This window comes from Marmota marmota, unplaced genomic scaffold (assembly GCF_001458135.2).
Source record: "Marmota marmota marmota unplaced genomic scaffold, marMar, whole genome shotgun sequence".
NCBI classification, from domain to species: Eukaryota; Metazoa; Chordata; class Mammalia; order Rodentia; family Sciuridae; genus Marmota; species Marmota marmota.
In genome coordinates, this window is record NW_025999977.1 from 15,435,405 (window position 1) to 15,441,404 (window position 6,000).

The window sequence follows — 6,000 nt, forward strand, 5'->3', positions numbered from 1 at the left end:
ATATCCCATAATAGATTCAACTCAATGCACATTCAAAACTCTACTGCCTACCACATGGGGACAATCATTTATATTTCTGAAAGAGACAAAATGTCTTTTCCTATTCCCTCCCCATCAAAAACAATCTTACAATTATTTTTTTTTTAGTTCACACAGTGAAATTGATGACTTTTGGTGTACAGTTCTATGAACTTTTCTAAATGTTAGGCACAGAAGGAACCACCACTGCAATTAGTTGCAGAACAATTCTATTTCCCCAAAATTATCTGGTGATGCTACTTTCTAGTCCCCCACCTACCTTTAAGCACTGGAAAACTACCAGTCTGTTCTTGGTCTTATGTTTTCAAGAATGTCATATAACTGTCATGTAACATTTCACTCAGCACAATGCCACTGAGGTTCAACCAAGTAGCTGCACAGGTCCATAGCCTGTTCCTTTGCCCTGTTGGGTAGCTGTCCACTGTAGAGAAGTGCCAGTTTGTTTATCCATTCACCCATTGAAGGACACTTGAGTTATTTCCTTGTTTTTGTGAATTATGGGTAAAGCTATAACATTTGTGTACCAATTCTTCTGTGAATATCAGTTGTCAGATCTCTTGGGTAAACACCTAGGACTGGGGGTGCTCAATCACGTGGTACATGTATGTTTAGAAACCGCCAGACTTTTTCCAGAGTAGTTGACATAATGTCTTTCTCATAAGGTGAAATAATAAAAACTATTAAAAGTGCCCCCTGCCGGCTTGTTACCTTGTTTAGGTGATTCCAATAATGTTAGACACCATGATAAAATATTGCTCCCAAAATCATCAATGGCATTTGATTTTACTTTCTACTGTGAAAGCTTCAAGTAACTCTTAATATTTTTAACACAATTTTTAAAACAAAATTAGATGCTTGACAATTGTAGAAACATAAGACCTTGAGGAATCTACTCATGACTGAGGAAATTTTAGCGAGAGAGGGAGAAACAGGAAAAAATTTTCACCACAGCCAATTTAAGCAATTTAACCCAGTGTCACATGCATCAAGTCCAACTTTTAATTCATAAAAAAAGTCTCTCTCTGTCTTTCCCTCCAAAAACATCCACCCCAGGCTAATTACAGAAAATAGAACCTGAGCACCAGCCAGAAAAGATTCACAGTTGCCACTCTTCAATAGCTACTTTAATGGGAAACACATGTGCAAGATACCACCCAGAAGATCACTGACCAGGATGCTCTGAAAAAAAAGGAATGCCACCCAAGGTGGCTTACTCTCCCGATTAGGCTGAACCCAGGAATATGTTTGAGGCCATTTTTGTTTTTATATAAATATGGGTGGATCCAAAGATGAGATGCAGAGATAGAAATTAATTAATCTATAACAATGAAGTTGAAAGGCAGTGACTAGAAGTAGCCCTCACTAATTATCTGCATGCCCCTCAAATCATTGTCCAACAGATTTAGAGAGTTCTTATTGAAGTTAACATGAGAAATCCTGCAAAGGAATTAAAAGAAAAGACAGAGTGATAACTGCTCTTCTTAGATAATAACACTAATACTCATTATTAGCTACCTCTAGTACTGTCCTGAGTGCCCGTACATGGAACATCTCATTATATATAACTAATATATGGAACATCCCTAATATATAACTACAGGGTAGGGATTACCTCTACTGTATTAGTCAGCTGGGGCTGTCATAACAAAACACCATGGACAGGTGGCTTAAAAAACACAAATTTATTTCTCATATTTGGAAGCTGGAAAGTCTAAGGTCAAGGTGCTAGCCAATTCAGTCCCTGGTGAGAGCCTTCTTTCTGGCTTGCAAATGGTTGAGTTTCATTGTGTCTTCAAGTGGTGAGGAGAGAGAGAGAAGGGGCGAGGGAGAAAGAAAGCTTGCCGATACCTCTCTTTATGAGGGCACTCATTTCATCATAGGAGCCCTATCCCTCATCTAGCAATAATTACTTCCCAAAGATTCCATCTTCAAATTACCATCACTGGGGATTAGGGCTTAGGCAGAGGAATGGGGAGGCCACAATTCAGTCCATAGCATTCGCTATACAAATAGATGATATTTTTGAGAGTTTAAGGACTTTATAATGGATCACTCAGTCAGCAATCAGAAGAGCTTTAACTTGAATGGAAGGCTGTCTGACTCCAGGGTATAACGTCTACCATTCATTCACTGCCACTAAGGGCCAGGTGCTTCTACGTGACATCTCTGATCTTCGCAGAAAACCATCCAAGTCTTTTCTCATTTATCTTCCCTTTGACAGATACGGAAACTTGACCCCAAATAGCTGTTCACAACCCACCATCTGAATCTGATTTACTGGCTCATAATTTATCCTAGTGATAAGTAAGGTAGTCCCCAAGCCAGCATCATTGCCATCATTACCTGAGAACTCATTATAATTCAGACTCTAGGACAGAACCGTAAATAAACTGAATCAGAAACTCTAGGATGGTGTCCATGATCTGTGCTTTAAAACCATGCCTCCTAGTCCATTCTGATTCATGCTGAAGTTTAAAAACTATTTGTCTGCTCCATACATTGATTGAAATAACTAATGTGTTCAAAACCCAATAATAAGTGGTATATCCAGGACTCAAGTACAGGTCTACGTGGTACTGAAACGTGTGGCCTTTTCTATTCTATCCCGTCCCACTCTAACATTACCAAAGGGAGATCTTGGGGATGGAACATGTTTTAAATGAAGCATGATTGCAGGGCACAGTCCTGAATTCTGCTTTGTCACTATAACACTCCTCAGTTCTCCCACCTGTAATAATGTGACACAGAAAAATGTGAAAGCACAGTCCCTGAGAATTAATAATGTTGCTTTCCATTGGGCAAAAGATACTTTTTGGTATGAACTAGAAAAACAAACTTTGTGAAACATTTATTTGGGCCTGAGAATTTTGCATCCCACTTAGTGAAAATGAGAAGCAATTTAGTATTTGGAAATAATAAGTATGGAACAGTTATTTCCTTAAAAATGAATTTTAGACCTCTATTTTGTATTGAAAAATCATACTTAATTCATCTAATTAATCCCTGCTCTGTCTACATAGAGTTGCTTTATAATTATACTATTCCCCTTTAAGGAACAAGACTATATTATATAAGTGTATCAAGTTGTAAGATTTATGTAAAGAGGTAAAAGTAGGCCTTTGGGAAAGGTTATTTCCAATACAAATATGGTCACCTGCTCTTGTGGTTAGTCTCACCTCTAAAACATTATTGAAGTATTATTAATAGGTACCAATCACTGCGCCAATCCATCATCACACTAATGTGAGATGGATTTTAGGATTATTCCATTTGCACAGATGAGAAAATTGAGAATCAAAGTGGTTAAGTAACATGCCAGAGCTCATTCAGCCTGGAAGCATGGTGCCCTAGATTAAGCCCATTAAAGAGCACTTGCTGCATATTCATCCAGACACTGACCCTTGGCTCTGTAAAGATGGGCCTAGCATTGTTCTACATCTGGATTACTTCCAGAGATCCATCTGTGAGCCTGCCTAGCCCCAGCCACAGGGAGCATGGCCCTCCCAGCTTTGGCACTCCATCTGGAGAGAATGAAAGGGAACAGCAAGAGGTGACTCAGCAGCCCTGAAGACACTCCCTCAATGCAGTGGGAGACAGAGCAAGATGATAATGAGACAGAGGGGGAAATTGTAGTTCTCCTTTGCCTGTTTGTTTTCCACTGGATCCTTAAAAGCAGACCTATCAATTATTCAGTTCATCGTTTCCTTCTTTTCACTGACTCCTAACACATTTGAGTCAATGAGGCAAGGACAAGCAAGTTGTGCATATGTTCAAACTGCTCAGATGGAAGAGGAATTAAAAGTCCTTTAGCAACATTTCACTAGCCATGTTCATATTTTTTTTTCCTCCTTCAGAATTACAGATGGATGTAACTGAAGCCTTAATTGGGAAAGATTTCGTGTGATTTATCACAGCAAATATTCTTTTCAGTAAATTCTCCACATTCTTTCATTCCACCTACCAAAAGCAAAAGCTGTTTTCAGCGGAGCCAGTTGAGACAAAAGGGCTTTCCAAGGAAACAGTCGCCTGTGCATTCTGATTCTGTCCTCATTGGGAAGTTCATCTAAGCCACAGAAGGTTTTCTGCATCTGATAGGAAGTTTGCTTAGTGGCTTCTGCCTGCTCTCTTTTATCTCTACAGACACATTTCCCATTGTGTTCTTTTCTCCCTTCCTTCTTCCTTCCTCTCACTCACCTCCCATCCACTCTGATTGTTTCCACTGATACCATAAGGAACCCCATTAGGAAGGGAAGCAGTGGGAATGTGGTCATTAAAGGCTATAATACCTGACCTGGCAAACCTATCATTACAAGTCCTATCCAGTCTACAAGACTGTTGGAGCCTCTTATTAAAATTGTGAGTCTTTGGCGTATTCCTTTGGGAGCATTTGAACTCATGGTCATGCTGCGAGATTCAGTTTGGGAAAAGACCCAGTCCCTCACTCCAAGGGGCTGGGGTGTGCTTGGCAAGGACAGTGGGTTCCTGAGTAGCACAGCTTTCCCTGGTTAATGTGGAGCCAAGTAAAATTTAGAATGCAATTTCCCACAAATTTCCCTATGATAGAGATCCTAGCAGGCATCAAATTCACAATGAATCTCCTGAGTCAAGGACAATAAGCTTTCTAGTAAAATGATGCATTTGGAATCAGATCCACTTAAATTTAAATCCCAACTCTACCTACCATGGACAAGTTACTAAATCTCATTCAACCCCAGTTCCCTCTACTGTAAAATGTGCACAAAACCTACCTAGACAATCTGCCTAAGGACTAAATGAGGAAATGGCACCTGGCATAATCCCTGGCAAATAGGAGTCATTCAGTAAAGGTCAGTTTCCCTTTTCCTTCCTTTGTTCTTTCCAGAGCTCACTTAAAGGAGTGCGGTTCCTTAGTGAGAGAATACAAAAGAGACTCCAATGATATTAAACACTTCAATAGCACCTACTACATTCCAGGCATTATTCTAAGCACTTTATATATAACTCATTTGATTATTCCCCAAAACCCTATAAGTCCATCATCATTTTACAGATGAGAAGCCAAGTCCTTGCCAAGGTCACATAGCTAATAAATGATGTGGCTGTGATTTGACTGTAGGTGAGCTAGGTCTTAACTATCAGCTACCAGGATGCAGACAGGGAGAGAGGTTGCTATATGCAGCTGGAATCCAAGTTAAGAGACTGGTGATCCTCAGATAATGGGGTTCCATTTTGTTTGCATGCTGCTTTAAAAATCAGGAGAGAGTTCACATTTAAATCCTTTATTTCTGACTATCCTCAAAAGAGCTGGAAGATTGGCACTATGCAATCCACATACTGATGGGACAACCAGCTGTTAACAGGTGGCTAACCTCTGGACTGAGGTTTCCTGAGCTCATGTTTGGTATTTGGTAAAGCCTGTTCTACTTATAGCCTGAATTAAGCTTGTGATCCAGAATGAGGCAATGCTGCAAACAAGGTCTTAGTCATAAAGTCAAGAACCATATTCAATAATGTGCACTCAATGGTTGAAATATTTGAATGACATGCCAGAACAAATGAATGTAGGAAAGAGGTCTACCTGAAAAGCAATCAATGACCAGGTTCAAACCACAACCCAACAGAAAATGCCTGGATAAGATTTTGAACCAGATGTGTAGGAATTGTAAACCCGTTCTACCTCTCCACATCACCACACCTGAACAAAAAGCTAAAAATGCAAGTCTCCTTACAGGTTATGGGGCAAAGACCCATTTGCCTTGAATGTTAAAAGCATCCTTCTTTATTGGCATAGTTCAAAGAGGGAGTCTAAATTTTCATGTGCTACTTAATCCAAACAATAACATCTAAACAACTTATTTTGTTCTTGCAGCTTTTTAGGCCTTGCTGATTGGCATGATATTGAAGAACAGCCAGGTATAGAGCAAAATTCTCCTTGAAATCTGGAAAGTATGGCAAGAAAAAGGCAAGTAGCCTTCTCTGGCT